Source organism: Ornithorhynchus anatinus, chromosome 19 (genome assembly GCF_004115215.2).
Source record: "Ornithorhynchus anatinus isolate Pmale09 chromosome 19, mOrnAna1.pri.v4, whole genome shotgun sequence".
In the NCBI taxonomy this organism is placed as follows: domain Eukaryota; kingdom Metazoa; phylum Chordata; class Mammalia; order Monotremata; family Ornithorhynchidae; genus Ornithorhynchus; species Ornithorhynchus anatinus.
In genome coordinates, this window is record NC_041746.1 from 34,438,585 (window position 1) to 34,461,786 (window position 23,202).

Sequence of the window (23,202 nt, forward strand, 5' to 3'; positions counted from 1 at the left end):
AAGCAAGTGAAGCTTCACCTGAAAGAATATGCCTTTCAGTTCCCAAGCTGGGCCAGTTCTTGTCTCAGTCAACAGCACTCCTGGGGCACCTGGCTCCTACAAACATTTGCCACCCAGCCTGACCCCTGTCATTCAAACTCAGGCTTGCAGGTTCACTTCCAATATACTGATCTTCTCTTTACATCTCCTTTTCTCATTCTTTCCCGAAGTGGTACTTTTAGGATCCAAGTGCCTTGTGGGCAGGGAATGTGTGTCGTCTTCTGCTGAACTGTTCTGCATTCAGGAGGTGCTCAGTGAATACCAATGATTGACTGACTCCATTACGTCTTCATCAGTGGCATTTACTGCGCATTTTCTATGTGCACAGCACTGTACTAAGCTCTTGGGAGAGTACAATGCCACAGAGATGGCAGTGACAGTCCCTGCCCGCAACGAGATAGTCTGGGGCGGGGGGAGGGGGTCACATAAATCTTTTGGAGTCTGACATGGTATTATGGGAGGTAGGAAGAAGTGGGTAATGACTGTCACCAAGTATGCACTGATAATTTTCTTCTAACAAATCACTAGATGCTAGGATATCCATGTCTTTTAGGGAAGCATACCAATAGTTCTAGCCTAAACTAACAGAGCCAAAAAGGCATGCAAATATTACTCCAGAAATAACAGAAACATTACCTTTCAGGAATAATAAAATAGGGAGAGGAATGTTTACAAAGAAATTTACCTAAACCCAACAGACAGAACTGAACAGATTCAGTGCTGCTGCAAAGTTTAGTTTTCCTTTCTGTAAGGACTGAGCCAAAGACTTCGAGGCAATTGGAAGACCTGGGGCAGGAAAGGTGGGGACTGGTTGCCTCACCCTCTCAATTTAGCTGCCACGGCGCTGGTCGACGACCACGTGCTACCAGAGAAACACTGGGACAGACTGAAACAGGATCTGAGGGCACTAACAGTTGTCACATGTAAACGGCCAATTAAATCTTACGGGAGCACTGTTAGAATTTAATTAGCAGTAGGAGTGATAGTATTTATTACGTGCTTACTGCACACCAAGCACTGTACTAAGTTCTGGGAAAGAGCATGCAGGTGGAAATTAGACACAGACCTTATCCCTCAGGAGGCTCCAGAAGAGCTCAAGAAGTAGCATTCCCTAATGGACAAAGCATGGGCCTGGGAGTTGGAAGAATTTGGGTTCTAATTCTCACTCTGGAACTTGTCTGCTGCGTGATCTTGTGCAAGTCACTTAACTTCTCGGTACTTCAGTTACCTCATCTGTAAAATGTGAATTAAGACTTTAAGTTCCATGTGTAGCAGGGCCTATGTCCAACCTGGTTAGCTTGCATCTACCCCAGGGCTTAGTACAGTGCCTGTAACAAAGTAAGCACTTTACAAATAGCTTAAAAAAAGGCTCACAATCTATGAATATAGGTTGGGGAGAGGACTGGAGACAGACCCCATTGGGAGCAATGAAACAATAAAATGGCATATGAGATAGAGACAAATACACAGTATACAAAATCAAAACAAGAGTTAGTAGGGAGCCGTGGCTAGAGAAGCAGACTTCAGGGTCATTTGCCATGAAATTTCATCTGAAACTGTCATATTTGAAATCTGATTTAAAGAGTCTTGTTTGTGCTGTGTCCTGAGATCAGGACCCGACTCCTCATCCCTAACTTGGACCGAATTCCAGGCACTGGGTGGCAGGGCTCAGGCGGGAAACCAACCAGGATCTGGATGGCAGGACTCAGGCAGGTAAACCAGGCACTGAGTGATGGGACTTGGGCGGAAAACCAACCTAGAGCCAAGTGGCTGGGCTCAAGCGGGAAACCAGAATGAAGCGGGTCACCAAGTGCAGGTGGCCGTCGGGCAGCTGGGCTCAGGGAGGATGGCCAAACTGAGCACCAGCTACACAAAAGCCTCCCGGAAGGTGCAATTAATGTGGCCCCCAGAAAGGTGCTGTTGGAAAAGGAAAGGAAAAAATTGGAAAGTTGAAGGGATAAAAAACAAGAACAACAAAAAAAACAACCAGGCTGAGAAGTTTCTCCAGCTCCGGCCCCACCCCGCCCATGGGAGCAGCAGGCAGGGTTCTGTGGGGAGCCCCAAGGGAGGAGGGGACAGCATCTCACAACACTGTCAGCACGAGATCGATCTGACCATCTCGGCATAACCAAAACGGGTTCCTGCAACGGATGGATGGACTGGAGACCAGGGGTCCCTGCTAAGCCATGGGAGAAGCAGTGTAGACTAGTGGAAAGAGCATGGGACTGGGAATCAGGGAACCTGGGTTTTACTCTTGCTCCACTATTTGTCTGCTGGGTGACCTTCAGCAAGTCACTTAACTTCTCTGTGCCACAGTTAACTCATCTGTAAAATAGGAATTAAGATTGTGTGCCCCATGTGGGACATGAATTGTGTCCAAATTGATTATCTTGTATCTACCTCAGGACTTAGTATAGTGCTTGGCACATAGTAAGCACTTCAATACCATCAAAAAAAAAAGCCACAGTTTCGCATCTCATAAAGATACAGGACTTCTCCCATAGGGATGGTCTCAGCCAGGATTTATATAACCACTATAAACCCCTCCCGCAATGCAAGATTTACATATCATGAGCACGGACCTCTTTGTTCCCATTTAATAAAAAAGAAATCAATTTCATTCTAAAACCCCAGGGTAGAAGACTCCAGTTCGGAAATGTGGGCATCGTTCTGCTGCCCAGACACGAGAGACTCACACCACCCACTCAAGCGGTGACGCAGGCGTGCTATAATAGCTAATGTGCTGTCAGCGACACCACCCCCCACCACACACACACACACACACACACACACACACACGTGCGCATGCAACATTAGCCCCACTGGCTCCGTCTACTGCAGCGAAGAAATCAAGCAGACATGAATGAGTGTTCCCCTAACATTCCGTGTAGTTCTCAACCAGCAGTCCCGGTTTCAATGGATTCTGCTCCTAAAATACAGGAGAGCTACTTGCGATTAAGATTTTTCTTAATCATTTTCTCGGCTACTCACAGGCTTGTTTTTAACCAACAAAAACATGATATGGCCCGGGATGCATATTTAGCACCTGGGGCACCAGTACAGCTGGCACTCAATCAGTACCATTGATGGATTGATTAATTGCTGCTTGCTAACGAGGGCTGGTAAATTGTGCAGAATGTGGAATGGCTGCATGAGAGGTGGTGTGAAGCGAAAAGAAGGTAGGGCACCACAGCAAAAAATACAATCACCTTTTGTCCTGCCCAGCAGGCCATTAAGGGCCAGGACTGGGAAAACAATGCCACAGCTGCTAGGAAGTGTGCAACTGAAAGCAGGATGGAAAGGAGCACAAAATTCTAAGGGTAGAGCCACCCGTCAATATTACTTCTGGTTATTGTAGTAGTAGGAACGCTGTTTAGTGAGCATCCTCTGGGTGCGATGCACTATATTAGGCGCCTGGGAAAGTTCATTCACAGCATGAGATGTATTCCCTGGCAATGGGAGTTCCCAATCTAGCAGGAGAGAGTCAGGCATAAAATTATTTACAAATGGACTAATCAGAATAAAGTGAATGGACAATAAAACACATATATACAAGTCTCTGCTTCCTATGCCTCCTTTTCAGTATCCCTCCCTGGAAGGATCTGACTCCCTGTGGTCCTGGCAACAGCTGGGAGCATGCTCAGTAGTCAAAAGCATTTTAGTCCCGAGATGGCTGGACTGTGACCCCCGAGACTCCTGTCCCTCACTGGCTGGGCCCACACGCCCTGCTGCCTCCAACCGCCCACAGTTTCCAGGATCTGGAGGGACGGTGGATGGCAAGACATCAGTGGAGGGGGAGTTTCTGGTCACCCGCTCCTATCCCATCCACTCCCATAGGCTTACCTTGTCTATGCCTTTTGGAAGCAAGAAGTTAAACAGTGGGCATTTAAAGATAATTTTAAATGGCTCTTCTGTTCCTTTATGGACATCAAATAAATGAACAGTGTGACCTTCTCCTAAAGATTTAGGGGGTGGGGATGGTCACGTTCTCAGGGTGCAGATTTTGTGGCCTTGAATGGATTTATTCAATGGAGGATACCACGGGGACTGTTGCCTGCTGGTAAACTGGGCTGGTTCTACTTTTCCTGAGACCACCGATAGCCTGTGGCCCAGGTCTCCTAAGGCCTTACTGGGAAGGGTGTGGGAGGAGCCAGGCCGATGACAGTAATAGCTTGAGCAATTTTGAAATCAATTTGGAAAGGAAACCTGGCTGTGCTCTATAGCAAGCGACAGGCTGTTTGCCACGCAAGGGCCTTTCTGGCCCCTGGGGACGTCTCCATCTCTCAGGTGAAGCTGGGCACTGGTATAAGAGATGCAAAGGAAGCTCTATTGCATTGTACTTTCTCAAATGCTTAGAATGGTGCTCTGCACAGAGTAAGTTCTCAATAAATACCACTGATTGATTACCGCATCTCCTGAAGCACGTGGAGAAGCAAGGTGCTTGGATAGGCAGAGATGGAGAAAGACGGGATAAAGTGCTGCTAGGACTGGCAGAAGATCCTCTTCCTCAAAAAGCTAGACAGCCCAAGAAAACAGAGAATATCATGCAAGACACCACTGTTTCTAAAGGGGGTCTCTGTCGAAGGTGGAGTAAATGTGTTTGAGGTCTGCGGGGAAGCAGGTGTTGGGGTTGGAGGAGTAAAAAGGGGGAATGCTGAAAGAGATATATTGATAGGACCAGAGACAACTGAAGTTCCCTCTGCCATCCAACTAACATGGAGGTGTAATGGAAGTGAATGAAAGACTAAAACTGCAAGCACCTCTGCTACACTATATCCTCAACTCCACACCTCAAGTAGAGTCAAAGGGCAGTGGCAAGACTATAAAACACTATAAGCAGCAGCGTGGCCTCGTGGATAGAGCATGGGCCTGGGAGTAAGAAAGACCTGGGTTCTAATCCTAGCTCTGCCACTTGTCTGTTGTATTACCTTGGACAAATCACTTCACTTCTCTGTGCTTCAGTTACGCCATCTGTAAAATGAGGATTAAGACTGTGAGCCCCATTTAGGACAGGGACTGTGTCAAATTGACAGGTTTATATCTGCCTCAGCACTTAGTTCAGTGCCTGGCACATCATAAGTGCCTAACAAAACAAAAAAACCTTTGGCTTCAAGCACAGCATCCCACAAAAAACCCACACATCCAATCCGTCACCGAAACCTGCTGGTCTCAGCTTCACAACATCACCAAGTCCATCTTCCATTTGCATTTAGTAGTTTTCCTCACTACTACCGTTCATAACTCAACCCAAGTAGGTTTGAAGATATTCACAATCAGTCATATTTATTAAGCAATTACAGTGTGCAGGGCATTGTTCTAAATGCTTGGGAAATGCTAATTTTTCTTCTTCTCACTCACTCAAATCACAGCAGGGTGATCAACCTCCCAGTCCGCCCAAACTAGACTGACGGGTGAAAGGGACAGGAGAAAGAAGTGAGGAAAATGGATCCTAGGTGGGTGGAGCTCTCAGAGGACCATGTGACTTGAGTAGAGGCTCTCAGGCTACAAGCCAGGATATCAGTGGCCCCGGGAGAGACTGCATTTTTACAGTCTTGCCTGCTCTTTGCTGTGCTCCCAATGGAGGTAGGAACCCCAGGAAACCCAACAAGAGGAAGAGCTGCAGCAGGCACCAGTTGAAGGGATGGTTAGGGAGAGTCTAGTGGGTGGCAGCTGCAAGAGCCTCTAGGAAGGGCTGCAGGAATGAAAGAAATAGAAGCAGCTTCCCAAAGCTAACGGATTCAGAGACTCTGGCCACCCAGGCCACTTGGACAGCATTTCCAGGGTGACAGAAGCTCGCTCTGGGTGGAGGACCCGAGTTCGGGATGGCCATGGTCTGGGGCCAAACCCGGACTAGCCCTACAACCTTCAAGTTCATCAGATGTAGTGGGTGACGCCATTATAACCTGACCTCCCCGGTGAATTTTACTGTCTTCAAGTATGAAGGACAACTCGGGCTACCAGCTGATCTCAGGTGGTTTGATAGGATGCTGATTTATCCGTTCCCCAGCCGTTCAGGGGGTCGGGAAGCTGGTAGAAACATAAAGGGACCCAAAGCTTCGATCCAAGACGGCAACTGAGAAGCGCAGCAACAGCTTTGGTCTTGCTTTCACAGGCAACTCCCAGCTGCCAAAGCAGCGAGTGTGTTTACTCGAGTGTACCGAGACCACTGGCTGGGGGCTCTGAGCCCGCCGCCGGCCGCCCCACAGCACCTTCATTTGCTCCCCAGCAGCTCATCACCTCGGCTGCCGGGCCAAACCACAGGCCTACCGCAGGGTTGCTCGTCGGAAGAATAAACGGGAGGGGGGAACAGGATGTCTTTGTGATGACTGGAGCCAACCTGGCATTAGCAGCCAAAACACACACACGCAGACACACACAAAGTCAGGGATGGCTAAAATCAACTTCTGGAGCTCAATGCATTACTGCACCCTAACAAGACCTGAATCCCATAGATTTTTTTCCTCCCCCTCAAATGCCCTCAAATATCTCTAGCTTTCATACATGCGCTTGGAAGGGTGCAGCAGAAGCATAAGCCAGGGTCTCCATCCTCAAGAGCAAGGGGATCCAGGTAGGGAACAGAGAAATCTGACTGGTGATTGCCAGAGTAATAATAATGAAAATAATAATGACGATGATGGTATTTGTAAAGTGCTTACTATGTAATAATAATAATAATAATGTTGGTATTTGTTAAGCGCTTACTATGTGCCGAGCACTGTTCTAAGCGCTGGGGTAGACACAGGGGAATTAGGTTGTCCCACGTGGGGCTCACAGTCTTAATCCCCATTTTACAGATGAGGTCACTGAGGCACCGAGAAGTTAAGTGACTTGCCCAAAGTCACACAGCTGACAAGTGGCCGAGCCAGGATTCGAACCCATGACCTCTGACTCCAAAGCCCGTGCTCTTTCCACTGAGCCACGCTGCTCCACAACTATGTGTCAAGCACTGTTCTAAGCACTGGGGTAGATACAAGATAATCAGGGAGGACACAGTCCATGTACCACATGAACTCACAGTCTTTACAGATGAGGGAACTGTGGCACAACGAAGTGACTTACCCAAGGTCACAGAGCAGACAGGTGGCACGGAGTCTGGAAAGACAGAAGGACATCAACAAGGCCTAGAGAGGCAGGCTACATCAATCGGCCCACAACTGTCTGCTGAGTAACGGTCAACGCTGAGAGGGCCCAACCTGGGAATCAATCAGGGAAGGCCTCCTGAAGGAGGTGGAAATTGGGAAGTGCTGCGGTCTTGAACTTTCACCTTGCTCAATCTAAAGCCAGTCTTTCTTCTACTAATTGTCAATCGAAGGGTTAATACAGAAAAAACTGCCTTTTCCACTGAGATTGAGTAGTGAAATTCCAACTCTTCACCCCGCCCCCGCCCCCATCCCAATTAGCAGTTTCCCTTTCTCCCAGCCCATACAGATCCGGTGCTTCCCCTGGTGTCCCACGAACAAACTGAGTTTTGTGTAAAGCGACAGACCTCTGTAAATTAGGTATACCACCCAAGCCACCTCTAGCACCCTGCCCCCGCCTAAATCTCCTAAATGCCAGACCAGTCTATCAGAGACAATCTGCACAGCCTAATTTCTAAAACCCTGAAACTAAATTTTTGCAGACAAAATACCGAATGCTTTCTTAAAGAGAACGGTCCGGGAAAATGACTGGAAAATTTTAAAAGTATTTTCTATTCTTTTCCTTGGGGAGAAAAAAAAAAAAACTCAAGATTTTTAAAGGTTGGAGAATTTCAGCAAACACTCGTGGTTTTGGAACTGTTAGTTTCCACGGTAACCAGCCTGGACTTCTTTATATAGCATTATAAGCAGATGGTAAAGAGTGGTCATGTTTGTTTCTTTGCCAGCATATCAATACAACTGCTGCACTACTGTACCTAATATGTTCAAGTTATTTAATAAATTGTATGTGCTAGCAACAAGATTTACTAATACCTCCAGACAAACAGAATTAAGCAGTATCTTTTTTCTTTTTTTTTCTTTTTCAGAAATGCCGGAGGACGAGGAACAGTAAAGTCAGTGTACTCCTCGGAGTCAGCCGCCATCCTTGGCAGGGCTTTGGACAAATGTTTTCTCAGCACTTGCCACGCAGGGCACAGAACCGCAAAGACGAATCCGGCGAGGCGCGGAATCGGGAATGAAAAGGGGCCTAAGACGTGACCGGGTCTGCCCTCGGATAACTGCTGCAGAGGCTGAACTCAGTCGCCAGTCCCCCATAGCCGGATTGAGACACAGACGGAGGCCAGCTGCCCCGCTCCTGGGAACGCAATAGTTCCCCCTCATATGGAAGAGTTAGGAGCATGGGTCCAGGGCTTGTGTTCTTCCTCACGTGTGCATGCAAACACACAGCCGGGCTTGGGGCTCTCATAGGTGTACCCAGTGAGTGTTAATGGTGGGCCTGGGAAGACAGGCCTGGCAGCTTTGGAGAAACTGGAACAAATAGGAAGAAACCTATGAGATCCACGGGGCCCAGAATCCAGGTTGCTCCATTGCTAGATGTGCCAGCCCCGGGGGAACTGCTGGCCTCTGCAGAACTGACCTTTGTGGGTGGCCCAAGGACCGACGGTGCCTCCGGGCATACAACACCCCCCCACATACACACACCTCAACAACCGACCACTGCTTTGCAGAGCACTTTGGATGTGCAATTTGCCGAGATCGGGGAAGGCCAATGCTTTTAAACTGACTCCCAGGGAATGCTGAAACCAAATGGCTGGTCCAGAGATTCTCGGCTTCCTTCTCCCAGAATTTCCGTGAAGAAGCCAGGTACCTTTAGGAGAACTTTACCTCTCCTGGTTGGCAAAGCTGGGGTAGCCATGGTCTTTGGAACCACGACTGATGGTGGAGAAGACACGCCATCCTCCCCTCAGGTCTAGCTCCTTCCCTAACCTACCTCTCTGACTGCAGGCTACTTCACCTAACTCCTCGCCCTCTCCTCCGCTTCCCTAGACACTGGCTTGGGTAAAGCACATCGGGCATGTCCCTGGGCAGGAAGTGGGATGGCAAGGGAAGGGCCAGGTGTCAGGGAAACAGGAAGCAGTAAGCCTTGGAGGAAATACAGCGATGCGGGTATTTCACAGATCAACAGCAAGCTGTTAAATAGTTACCACTTTCTGTAACCTGGATGAATTTAATATGGCTCCTAGGTAACTGGGAAGCATTTTTTCCAATCCTCAGTTCACAGCAGGGGAAATTGAGGGGCAAATCTCTCAGCTGTTGTATTGTACTTGTTGTACTGTACTCTCCTAAGTGCTTAGTACACTGCTCCACAGATAGTAAGCACTCAATAAATACCATTAATGAACTTTCTTCCTTTGAGTTTCTTCTGAATGAAACTAAAAAGAGGTAAAAATAGGATTGGTTCCGTGCCTAATATAGCAAAGAAAACTGAGGTGACCAAAAATTGAGGTGATCAAAAGCCCTTCCAGAATGGCTCGTGCAGCCAGTACTATGGGCTATCGAGTCCCTGGGGACCATCACGCTGAATCCTGGGGAAGAAATGTCCTCCTCTGGCCAATTTCCTTTTTCTTTTCATTTCCCCAGGCAACTGTGCTTTCCACAAGAAACCTTCCCCAGGTTCTTGTACATTGGAAGCTATTACATCATCCCAGTTCCACAGCAAATCCTCACTGGGTGGTCTGACTGAGGGCTGGTATTCTTGGACCTTTTATGCAAAAACCCAAACCCAGGGCAAGCATCACCCTAATGCTCCTTGGAAGATGCAACCCATTAAGGATAGTGAGCGAGTCTGGTGGCACCCTGGTGACAGCAAGAAGCAAGAGGAAAAGACACTCCTAATGGCATTTCCGCACGCACCAGGAACCAAGGAGATGGGCGAGGGTGGAGAACCTGCAGGAACTCCAGCGTGTCGCTGCCCATCACATGGAGCTTCGCGTCTTGGGATCCATTCATAAAGACCATTTGTTCCCATGAGCTACCAGTGGCCAAATTCACTTCTTCATTACCAGCTACTTATTAAAATCAGCTAATCTTACTTGCTGACTTTCTGATTATTTTCTATGTGCAGAGCACTGTTCTACATGCTCAGGAGAGTTCGACAGAGTTAGTAGATAAGATCCCTGTTCTCCAAGAGAGTGAAATCTAGAAGAGGGGAGAGACAAGGAACTAAAAGTCAGTTAGAGAGAGTAGGAGGAAGAAGGAAAAGGGGACATGTATATAAGTTACTGTTTCAGAAATAGGGTATGAAAATACACGAACATAAGATGGATGTGAGTACTCAGGCGGCCCCAGAAGCGGTAATTTGTGGGATAAATGGACTGGGAAGATCAGAAATCAATCCAAGAAGGCCTCCTGGAGATGTGATTTCACATTTTGAAATATTTAAATGCATTTAAAGGTGCAGGCAATTTAAAATCTCAGGGTTTAGCATGTGAACACATTGTTTGAGATACCAATGGAAGCACTTGGGTGTTTCTGCCTTTACATGATAACGTAAGGAAGGTAAAGTGTGGGGAAGCCAACTTCACAGGAGAATCAAAGTTTAGGAGGGTAGAGCAGGAAATGATCCCAGGGCAGAAGGGCTAGCTGGATGGGTCCTGTTCTGGCACCTCCTGATAATGCCCAACCAGAACCTTCAATGTCCGCCCACAATGTAACAATATTTGTTTTAATGGAAAAGTTTAATGTAGAGGAGAACCACATAGCCAAATAAATGCAACTCCTTGAGCCCCACCTGATCAGAAAAGCAGCTCCAGAACTTAGAGTGTGACTGTGTGAGTTTCTGTCTCTGGAGACTCCCCCTGACCCTGGCCCAAAGTGTGAAAAATGAGAACTTCTTCCTAACACCCCAGCAGCACGAACTAACAATCACTCATCATATCCGGACTGGATTACTGCATCAGCATCCTTTCTGATCTCCCACTTCAGTCTATACTTCACTCTGCTGCCCGGATTATCTTTCTACAGAAACGCTTTGGGCATGTCATCCCCCTCTTCAAAAATCTCCAGTGGTTGCTTATCAACCTTCATATCAAGGAAAAACTTCTCACTATTGGCTTCAGAGCTCTCCATCACCTTGCCCCCTCCTACCTCACCTGCCTTCTCTCCTTCTACAGCCCAGCCGGCACACTCCGCTTCTCTGCCGCTAATCTTCTCACTGTGCCTTCTTCTTGCCTGTCCCACCATGGACCCCTGGTTCATGTCCTACCTCTGGCCTGGAATGCCCTCTCTCCTCACATCCGCCAAACGAGCACACTTCTCCCCTTCAAAGCCCTACAGAAAGCTCAACTTTTCCAGGAGTCCTATCCAGACTGAGCCCCCCTTTTCTTCTGCTTCTCCTCTCCTCCCCATGGCTCTGACTTCCTCCCTCTGCTCTACCCCCCATCCCACAGCACTTGTATATATATGTGCATATTTATTATTCTATTTATTTATTAATGATGTGAATATATGTATAATTCTATTTATTTATATTGATGCTATTGGTGCCTGTTTGCTTGTTTTGTTATGCCTCCCCCCTTCTAGACTGTGAGTCCGTTGTTGGGTAGGGATTGTCTCTATTTTTTGCTGAATTGTACTTTCCAAGTGCTTAGTACAGTGCTCTGCACACCGTTAAGTGCTCAATAAATACCATTAGTTGGTGGAAGTGCTGGAGTCAAAAGAAGAAGAGATAGTAGAAAGAGAAGCTGCAGATCCTAACTAGACCACAGTAGAGCCACTGGCAAGGGAGCCCCAGCGCAGAGGAGCTGGGAAACTTGACGGTAATCCAATTTGGTGTTTCCTCTAGGGTTGGTGTGCAGCAGTTCCTCCCTGGACTCCCTGCCCCCAGCAACTCAGTCCACACCCTGGAAGTTTGAGCCCACACATGGGGCAAACAGTCTCATTCTGAGATTGACCAGCATTTCCACTATTTGCCTTAAAATGAAATTTCAAATTCTGAAATAGAGATCAATCTGGTTCTGGATAGAAGAAAAACCATTTGGGGTTTGATGGTGCGATAATGCCAAACTACGCAAGGATTTGATACTATCATTTACATAAATTACAAGCTTCATAATTTATGATAAACAGCCAAAAACACATTATCTAGTGAGCCTTCACTGCAAACAAATTAGATGTTTTAGGAGCGCGCCACCCCAAAACGTATAAGGAATGTTCTCATTTGATGTGAATACACACAGATATTAAACTCACTACTGCTAAAGTCACATTAATTTCATGTTCCTTGAAATAGCCCCACATCAAAATAAAGACAACATGGCATATACATATGCTGGGAAACACTAATTTTGACACAAGTGACATTGGCTTCATGTATTCCAACCCCATATTATGACCAACTCCCTCCTGCCACTGAGCTCCCTGAACGCTGAGCTTACTGGCTCTCTGGGATCCAGTTCACAGCTCCTTCTGGAGGCAGCAAAATCCAAGAGGGCACCTCAGCACCAGCATTGCCTCTCGCCAGCATCACCAGCCAGAGAGTTTGCAGGCAGAGCTAACCACCCCAAACCAGACAGCACGAACAGATGACACCAATATAGACCCTGGCCTGAAGACTCTCTGAATCATGGTGGTGGGAAGATCTGAATTCAACCCCCAGAGGGAAGTCTCGTGGCAAGAGGGAAGGACCCACCTTCTTTGGTGGGTGCGGTATAGAGAGTGAATGGACACTATGACATGGGCACCAGCTAGCCTAAGGGGATGATTCCAGGCAGAACCTCTGTACACTGGGAGTCTGCGCTTCTGGTCCCCCTGGCCCCGGGCAGATGGCATCAGCAAGGTCCTTTTGGAGATGGCTCTGTGACCTTTCCCACTTCCCAGCCTGCTCTCCCCAACTGGGTGCTATCCTAGTGAGGAAGGCGAGGTAGGGCACCTTGAAGAGGACCCCCGAGGACAGGGAGAGATACGGAGCTTCCAGTACACCCCAGGAAGTGGCTAACAATTAGGCGATACCTGGACCGATCTGAGGGGACACACAAGTAGTTGCTGAATTGTACTTTCCAAGCGCTCAATACTGTGCTCTGCACTCAGTAAGCGTGCAATAAATATGACTGAAGGAATGATTGAATGAATGAGTATGATGTTGGAAAACGATGCTCTGTCTGTGCCGGTTCAAGGGAACTCTCGCTAAGCCCTTCTCTCCTGAATTGAAATAAAATGTATTCATCTCAAATTCCTTTATCAAAATGTGGCAACAAATGAGATGCTACTAGAACTGATAAGAAACCCGTGGATCCTGGGGAAAAAAGAAAAAAATACCTTGCCATTAGGCTACCCCAGGGCAGCAATGGCAGAGACTCATCCTGGGTCTATAAAAGGCAATTGCGTTCTTCCAAATTAATTTCTCAGTGAAAATGACTATTTTGTTACAACACCATTCCGGGCAAAGCTGGTGCTCGGCAGCTAACGAGCATTCCCGGAGGGTCTGCTGAGGAGATTCCACAAACTGGCAAAATGTACCCAGTGTCTATCCTAGATGGGAGTCGAGGCAATGCCACAAGCACCCCCAGGCATCTGTCAATCACCTTTTCTTCTGGGCCAATCAAGAATACCAGAGAGCTGGTCCAATGTCCAATCTAACCCAATCTAGTGGCTCCAAGCACATCAGGCACGACTGGGTCACAAGTCAACATGCGTTTGATCAGCTCAGAAACCAGGTTGAGATGCTCACATTGATAAACAGCAGGCAGGTTCTGTCTGCTTCATTTGCTCAAGGGTCTTTTGGGGGGGGAAAGGGGGCGGGACAGTGTCAATTTCTCTCCTGTTTGCTGTACTCTAACTCTGGGGCTAAGAGTTCAAACCCTGCCAAGCCACTAGAGCTGAGTGTGATCTCACATGCAAAATGGGAAAGGGAAGCTCCTCCTCACAAAGCTGAAGCAGAAATACTGAAAATAGTTCAAAGTGCAGGTTTCATCTGTAGAGAACCATAGAAAGTCAAAATTAAATAACATTTTCTAGGTGCCCAAGTGGGGCTCTCTAGCCCCCAGACCTGTTAACAGCTCTCCATAGGATCTGTTTATGAAAGAGGAGAGAGTTGTGGGGAGGGTGCGGAGGCTGGTATATAAAATTCTAGCAGATTTGGGACGGAGTAGGGAAAGGTCTTTGGGGTGGGAGTAAATAATCTACTGTGAGCAGAAAGGTCAGGGTGGGGCGGGAGATTATTTTCAGGATAAAAGAAACAGATAGTGAGCCAGAAAAAGGCGAGAATAAAGGGATAACCTAATCATCTTCCAAAATGGGCAAGGCCCAATTACAAATGAGCCAAAAGGGATTGCCTTCGGACAATGGAAAACAGTAATCAGGAGGAGGCAGAGTGATGAGGAGAGACACTGCCACCACCAAAATTCACAGCCCCCTCCCCTGGCCGTCAGATAAAGAGGTGCTCCACAGAGGTCATATCAGTTAAACTGATGGTGACCTCTCAGAAGGACTGTGCAGAAATCACCCAGAGGTGGGCAGGAGGGTATGGTCATACCCTCCCTTTAGATATGTGATCCTCAGCCAGGATCCCCCTCGAATATGCAGAAAGGGCCTGGATCACCTAAGAGATGACAATGGAGAGCTGCTGGAGGGCAGGAGGGGGCGGTGCCAGGGTGGAACAACCACATATACCTGCATTGCTTCGGACCTCCAGGTGTACTGGTTCAGTGTTGGAATAACTAACTATGCTGGGGAAGGGGTCGTGGCTTTGTGGATCTCTTACAGGGATCCAGTACGTTGGCAACAGAGGGTGCTTCTTTTCAAACACACCCGATTTGTAGAACGGGTTTGACCGAGAACCCCAGAGCACGAGCCGCTGCAATACAAACCTTAGACCTTGGGGTCATTTCGACCACCATGGAGGACTCCGCGCCCAAGAACAGCTGCAAAATGACAGGGTCCCTATAGGGAACACGACGCAGTTTTAAAATGTGGAATTAAGTGTAACATCCAAGCGGGAGGGAAATATGATTTCCGAGGGAAGGAAGCACATATTAACAGTAATGAAATTTCCATTTGTGTGTCTCTGGTTACCATGCAGGGGACAGGTAAGAACTTTATGCTTTCCCTGTTCTGCACACATCCACCCAGGACCTTCAGGCCCTGATGATCCAGAACAATGTTTATTTTTCAGCACTTGTTAAGTGCTTACTCTTGCTGGGGTAGATAAAAGATAATCAGGTGGATACAGTTCCTGGCCCACATGGGACTTACATTCCAATGATAAAGTTTCTGCACCCGAAAAGAAGCGCAGAAGAGGTGGTTTGGCCCCAAAATGAGTTGATCCTTGAGGCGATTGATCGAGCCTCAGAGTCATGTGGGAACATCACGCTTCCACCCTAGGAGTGAGAACCGCGTTCCTGCCTCAAGCCAGCAAGAGGTAACACACAGGACCCAAGCCTGGGAGCCAGACCTGGGTTCTAATCCCTTTCTCAACCACTTACTTGCTGTGTGACCTTGGGAAAGTCACTTAACTTCTCTATGCCTCCATTTCCTCATCTGTAAAAGGAGGATTCAATACCCATTCTCCCTTTTAGTTAGACAGTGAGCCCCATGTGGAATGGAGATTGTGTCTGACCTGATGATCTTACATCTATCCCAGCACTTAGTACAGTACTTGGCAGAGAGTCAGTGCTTAACAAATACCACAATTATTATTACCATTATATAATAATAATAATAATAATAATAATAGTATTCTTCACCCTGGATTTAGACAATGTGCAAAGAGTTATGAAGCTATTTACTTCAATGAGCAAGTAGTTATGTGACTCTACTGAACTCCCAAGAAAGTAGCTTCGAAATGTCACTCCAGCTTCTCTGGTTCATAGCCTCACTTCTGGTCCCAATAACAACTGTGGTACTTGTTAAGCACTTACTATGTGCCAGACACTAAACTGTGCTCTGGGGCAAGATACAAGCAACCTAAGCAGAAGAAACAATTCCTGTCACACACACAGGGCTCACAGTCTAAGTGGGAAGGAGGAATGGGTATTTAATCCCCATTTTGCAGATGAAGGAACTGAGGTACAAAGAAGTTAAGTAACTTGCCTATGGTCACGCAGCAGGCATGTGGCGGAGCCACGATTAGAACCGATCATCAAATCCAGGCCTGTGCTCTTTCCACTACAACGTGCTGCTACTTCACAGTATTAGGAAGGCTTGGAAAAATTTGTAAAGAATTGTGCTCTACCATAAAGAAGTTACCACCCCAACACGAGTCAGCAAAAGCACTGCTCTTCCCAGAGAACACTTTCGCAGGAGAATGAGCTCCTCGGGTTTTATTAGCAGGAACAAGAATAGTGTGAGAGTGCCTCACGAAACACGCACACACATCTGACAGTCCAGAGGAGCCTTAGAGGCCTGGAGCAATCATCTTTTCCAGTGGGGAACTCCAATATCTGGGAGGGAATTTATTTCCCGGGGTTCCCTCCCAGCAGACAGTAGCCATGTGTACTTAATTTTCATGAAAAATAAAGTTGCTCTTCGAAGATTGATTTGGCCATCGCTGTGCTGTAAGCGGAATACAAAGCCCCCAGTTTGACTCTGTCCCTCCAGGCTTGGATTTTTAACCAAGTATGAAGCATTCAATATTCATAGCTTTGCTACCTAATTAGAGGTGTATGCTCGAAAACGCACTTTTCATTGAAAATTCTTACAAAAGAAAAAAAAATCAAGTCACTCTATCCTCCCCAGCCAAGAAAAGGTGGTCAAACACCCGCTCTCCACTGCCGTGGACTCTCTGAGACAGAAGAGGCCTTCTTGCCAACCTCCCTGCCTTCCATCTCTCCTCTCTTCCAGTCCTTACTTCACTCTGCTGCCTGGATCATTTTTCTAAAAAAAAAAACTAAAAAAAAAACTGTTCACTCCTCATCTCCCCACTTCTCAAAATCTCCAATGGTTGCCCATCCACCTCCGCATCAAAGTGAAACACCATACATATCTTTAAATACTCTTGCCATTTCCCCTGTCTGAAATATGTCTGTCTCCCTCTCTAGACTGTAAGTTCCTCTGGTTCTACCAACTCTATTGTACTGTACTTTTCCAAGCGCCTACTATAGTGATCTGCACACAGTAAGTGCTCACTAAATACCATATATTGGAGAGGGGGCGCAGGTGGGAGGGGGGCCTCCGGAGTCCAGGGCTGCAGCAATGAGAGACCCTATGGCCCAAGTTGGCAGCTGCCCACTTTGGGCAGCAACAGTGACGGAAGAAACTGCTAGCCATCAATCCTGAAGATATCAGATGGAAAAATTTTCATTTAGATTATGGCCTTTTCACTTTGGGCTGCTGCCAATTCATTTTCCTCCAGTTTTCAGTTTCCCAAGATGGTCCAGGTGGCCCTTGTCTTTTGAGGTTTCACCTGTGGTAACCCACACCAAAGAAGAGCCCGCAAACTCTAGACTCGCTGAATCAAAAGCACAATCACCGCCACGGCTAGTAGCTTCACATAAAGCCTGGACGCGGCCCAAACTCCAAAGGGAAGGAAGTCACACTGGATCAAATTAAGCTCTCCTGGCAGGCGCTACGCAGTAACTGTGATGGAGAGCAGTTCCATAGTCCTTTAGAAAAACATTTCCTGCAGAAGGATTCGCCCAAAGGTAAAAAGTGAGTTTCACAATTGTCACTGGGAGTCTAGGCTCTGGAGGATTGCTACCTCTAGGACCCTTCAACTCTCGGGCCTTCTCACTGGGCCGGGCCAAGCAGAGCTGAGCAGGCAGGCAAAAGCAGGAATAAGGAGGAATGAGGAGGAAAGTGAAGTTCGACTCGGGGTGTGGGCAAGAAAGGGGCATCCCTAGAGCCAGAGACGATCCTGGCGGAGGCAAAAGTGCTCTAAAAGAACGGTCTCCGTGGCAAGCAGCCTTAGGAGGAGCCGAGGAGAGAGGTTGAACGAAGTCAGTAGGCGGAAAGCTGGGACCCGTGCCCAGTTTACAGAGGGGAGGAGGAGGAAAAGAAGGAGAGGGGAGAAGCGGGAGGGACCGGCAGGAAGCAAAGGGTGGAGTTTTCACACTGATCTTCAGAGGAACTCAGCCCTGACGCCCCCTGCTCTCTGCAGGGAGGAGGGTGTGGAAGAAACCCCAAATCACGGGTTTGGTGGAGAGATGGAGTCACAAAGGCAATCGGTTCCTTTTGGCACACCCGATCTCTCTCCTCGCTCTTCCTTCCACCTACTAAGTCACATGTGTGGGTGTAAGTGGCAGGCACAGTGCCCAAAGCACACGCGGGCATTTGTACCCAGACAGGGTGAGAGAAGCAGTTTCTCATCTTCCAGATGCAATCAAAAACCCTTCCCTCAAGAAGTGCCCAGGTCAGAGCTGCAACTTGGGCTCTTTGGATCCAAAAGGACTGGGCTGCTGCTTATTTTGCTTCAGAAATGCAGTTACAGCAGTAGAGAAGGTCCAGCACCGACCTGGAGTTGCCCTAACAAACAACACCCTCATCCTCACTTTTTTTTTTTAATGACATCTGTTAAGCTCTATGTGCCAGGCACTATCCTAAGCACTGGGGTAGATACACGCTAATCAGGTTGGACACAATCATTGTCCCACTTGGGGTTCATAGCATTAAATCTGATTTACAGGTGAGGTAACTGAGGCACAGAAGTTAAGTGACTTACCCAAAGTGTCACAGCGGACAAATAATGGAACCGGGACTAGAACACAGGTCCCTCTGACTCCCAACCTATGCTCTATCCACTAGGCTTTCCTTCTCCCCTCTCCCTCTCAAAGGCTGGCACTGCTCCCTCTACTTTTCCTGTCTGCATTCTTGAGGGTGGACAATCTAAGTAATATTTCCAAAGAACCCCACTCTATGAATTTCAGAAGCTCAGACTTCACACTAAAACAGACCACTAGAGAGGAGGTGCGCAATGCCAGACTGGGTCATCTCAGTGGTCCAACCGGTCCAAAAATCTGTCTTGGATAATGGCTCCAAGGATACCAGGAGGAGCAGAGCAATGCTTGTTCTTCTGTGTATCCACCATCTTAGTTTGGGACAGATTTTCTAGTTGGCCTATTATCCCCAGTTCTCCTGCAAAACAATCCAGCAAGTTTCGGAGGGCACCCCACTGTTTTCCTGTAAAAAGAAAAACCCACAGAGATTTGGGGATCTGGCAACCTGGGCCACCCACACATTTCACTGGGCAGCAATCCACCCGGAGACTCCCACCTTCCACTTGGCAGCAATCGAGACAACCAGGAAGCAACCCTTCAATTTTCCTCCCGGGCTGAGATGTGGGAACTTGAGGCCCAGTCTCAGTCTGAAGATTATCCAGTAACTCTCCAACGAAGCAGCTAAGAATCAGGTGGCACCATTCAGAGCCACAACTGCTCACATCGGCTTCCACCAGCACACAGGGCTGAAAACAGGCTGGCCGGATTTTAACATCCAGCTAATCTCTCAGAGGATCCCTCTCTGACTGGTCTGTTCCCCAGTAGGTTAGCCGAAGTCTGTCTCTGGACGTGAGCACCCTTAAACCCGTGGGGAGTGAGTCCCTTTAGAATCAGAGTTTTTACAACATGGAAAGTGGGAAAAGTGCAAGTCCTCCCTGTTCAATGCTCCCTCAGGACTACTTCTCAGGGGTGGGAGGCACGGGGAGACACACGACGCCACTGACTCTGGACTCGATGGGGTTAACTACCAACTAGTGCCCAGTAAAGAACATCTCCCACCCAGCCTGAGACCACACTTACTTTCTCACAAAGGCCGCTCTGGGCTGGGAGATCCCAAAAGACAATCTGTGCAGAGGGACCCGGCCTCTGACATCTGGAAACAGCCAGTTTTCTGACAGCGGAGGTGTCGGATCGCAGGGGCACCTATAGCCTCCAGCCCCATCCCGGTTCCTCTTTGCACTGTTAGACAAAGCCCGTGGCACCTGGGCTCCCAGAAACCCTGGCAGATTTCCTAGTGAGCTTCTTCCGGAGAGACTGGGTGATGAGAGGGGTGGGCAGGGGAGGCTTCCTCAGGAACTTCTGGAATGAGTATAAGATCTCTGCCTGCTGGCACTCCACAGTGGCTTCCCGAAGAAGGCTGGGGCATGTCCAGTCCCTGGCAGCCACCTGGACCCAAACACATCAGAAATGTGCCCAGTGAAATCTCCCTGACCCAAGGGCCCCACAGGAGCCCACGGGGATAAGGTAGGCCAGATGGCTGGCTGGCTCAGCCAAGTGAATGAATGCTGACAAAGATCTAGGTCCTTCCTACTTATTAAATGGTGCCAAAACTCTTCTGGGGGACTGGAAGAAGGTAGAGGCAAGAAGCCAATCCACTCCAAACGCACAATTCATCAAGTAGAGGGGGAATCGATTCTTTCTCGCAGAATGGGGAGATAGATTGCTTCCTGGCCCTCTGGTGGTCCTGTTTCCCACTGTGCCCCAGGCCCACTTAGCCAAGTCCCAGCCTGTGGTGTGACCTTGGGCAAGTCGCTTAAGTTTTTAACACTTTGCTTTTGAACACCTGAGAAGCATTATGGCCAAGTGGAAAGATCCCGGGCCCGAGAGTCAGAGGACTGGGTTCTAATTCCAGCTCCACCGTCTATCTGCCTGCTGTGAGTCCTTGGGCAAGTCACTTAACTTCTCAATGCCTCAGCTGTCTCATCTGCATACTGAAGATCCAATACCTGTTCTCCCTCTTATTTGGACTATGGGCCCCAGGTGGAAGAGGGATTGTGTCCCACCTGATTGTATGTGCCCCAGAACTTAGAATGGTGCTCCACACATAGTAAGCACTTACTAAATTACCATAAAAAACTCTGTGCCTCAGTTTCCTCATCTGTAAAAAGAGGATTAAATACCTGTTCTCCCTCCTAATTAGTCTGTGAGCCTCATGTGAGACAGGAGGGAATGTGTCCAAAATGATTAACTTGTATCTACCCCAGTGCTCTAGAACAGTGCTTGACCTAGAGTAAGCACTTAAATACCATTATTATTATTATTATTACTAGTACTATTACTAATAATAAAACCTTGTGACACACTCTCCTCTTGAGCTCACCCCCGGGGACATTTGAAAAGCTTTCACCAGGGAGCCCAACATGGGATGGGATAGGGACTGCACATCTTAGCTGATTCTGCTGTATCAACCCCAGTGCTCAGCACATGGCAAGAACCGAAGTCCAAGCGTTGCCCATTAAGGCCGACTCCATTCTTGACAGACAGCTGCTTCACCCCGACCTCGAATTCACCCCACCGCAGGCTGGGTCTCCTGCCAGGATGTTGGGTCTCCATCCACCGTCCTGCCGTGATTCCGCTCAACCCTCCCACCAGTCAGGGAGCTGGCTCAGGACTGACCACGATGGCTTTTTCATCATTTCAGCTGATGGGCGGGCCTGTCCTGGGGCCTCCAAAGTCTTCTGGGCCAGGACCTCTGCTAACAACCCCCGCTCTGGCTACCTCGGAATGGTTAGGTCAGCGGGCCGAAGGCTGGCTAGGAGCAGCCCCCGACCTTCTCGACCTAGAGTCGCCCTCCATCCAGTCCCACAAGCCACCACTCATAGCAAGAAAAGAGTCTAGGAAGGTGTTTGATCCTTTCCTCTGGACTGTAAGCTCCTTATGGTCCAGAGGCATATCTACCAACTCTGGGATACTCTTCTCCTCTAAGTACTTAGTATAGTGCCCTGCCCACAGAAAGCGCTCGATAAATATCACTGACTGATAAATACAATTGATTCTGCACCAGTAAAGGCTCATTTTAGAGTTCTCTCTCTCGGCCAGCCCCTGCTCCTGCCTGCCCCTCCAACTGCTAGGGGCAAAAAGCTGTCCAGATGAATGACTAAATCCAACTTCCTGGCCAAAAATCATCCCATCAGACTATGGAATGACTCTATCCACCTACCTGAGCTTATTTTTGATCTCCCAAGAGATTGTACATTCTGAAGGCAAAATGATCCTCCCTCCTGAAAAATTCATGGAAGGCCAACATTCACTCAACTAAGGGGGAAGAAGTCAAGACTACAGAGCAGTCCCTGCCCACCACCTTCCCGCCTCCCCGTCCTTTGAGCAGCAGGCACCTGAACGAGGGGCATTCACTCGGGCCACCTGCCTCCGCTGGCAGAGCCGCGGCTGGCAGGTCACCGCTAGCCTGTGCCGCAGGAACCCTCAGTTATGGACATCCCCTCGGTGAGGAGCCCCACCTCAGCACTCTGACACACTGACAGGTGTCTGTTCTTGACAGCAGGTCCCCTAGCAGAGCAGAGTACACTAATTGACAGGGATGATGCGGGAAAAGGACCACGGGAGCAATAAAGTGATTGATCGGAGTTTCACTGGAGACCCTAAGGGCTAAACCAATCAGCTGGTGGCAAAGAGCAAATCTAATTTCCCCTTGCAAGCATTCTCTGGAATTGGGATCTGCATAGCACAGAAATGATATAACTTTAGAAGGCATTCTTGAAGTAATCCCATCTACCTTGTCTAAGGCAACAATCTCTTGGTAAATCCTGAGTGTGCTAAGTACGGCTTCCCAAAAGTGGACTTGATTCTCAATTCCTCCGAAACGCAGAGCGATACCGCTAATAATGTCCTATAATCCTGGGAAGTTCAGGCTACGGTGCCGAGTTCTAAAAGGGGAAATGCACTAACTTTACCCTGAGAATCCAGAATGGCAGGTTTTAGTCAACAAAATCAGATTTTAGGCCAACCAGATTGGTCTGTTTTAAAACAAGACAGCTGAAATCCTGACCCCAATTTCACTTCATGACCCCATCTTTGAATGTGACTCATGACAGAGTAAATTCCACATATTCACCTGGGGAGACAGTGAGGGGAGGAAACATTCAGGATTTTGGCTCGAGATTTCACTCTTCCCGTCTCCCAGACGTATTCCACAGCCTGGACTGCATTTGGGCCAAATATGACCTAAATGTGTAACATCTTCACTTGCCAATTCAACTCTCTACATGGAGATCAGAGGAAACGACCGCTGGTTTCCATTCTCCTCCCCCAACTCCCCAGAGAAATAAAAGCTATAAAGTTTAGCAACTTTTGGAGCCGTTAACGAGCAGCCAGCCAGCTCTTCCCCAAGCCCAGAAAGCTCCAGAACGGCGCAAGGTGAACGGTTGTTCAGCCGAGTGGGCAGATGGCTCTGAGGAGAGGGGGTTTCCTCTCCCCCGGCATGGACGCGTGGCTGGCCACATCTCCCTCTACCCCACCCAGCTCGTGGCCAGACCCCAGCTACCTTTGAGCTGCTCTGAGACCGGTGTCATGCACAG

At 48.3% G+C, this 23,202-nt stretch overlaps 1 protein-coding gene across 2 annotated transcripts in view; it reads right to left on the reverse strand.

Annotated features, from left to right (window-relative positions):
• PDSS2 (decaprenyl diphosphate synthase subunit 2) overlaps nucleotides 1-23,202 on the reverse strand; it is an 89,708-nt gene that overhangs the window by 58,389 nt on the left and 8,117 nt on the right. The gene's annotated exons all lie outside the window — the stretch shown is intronic.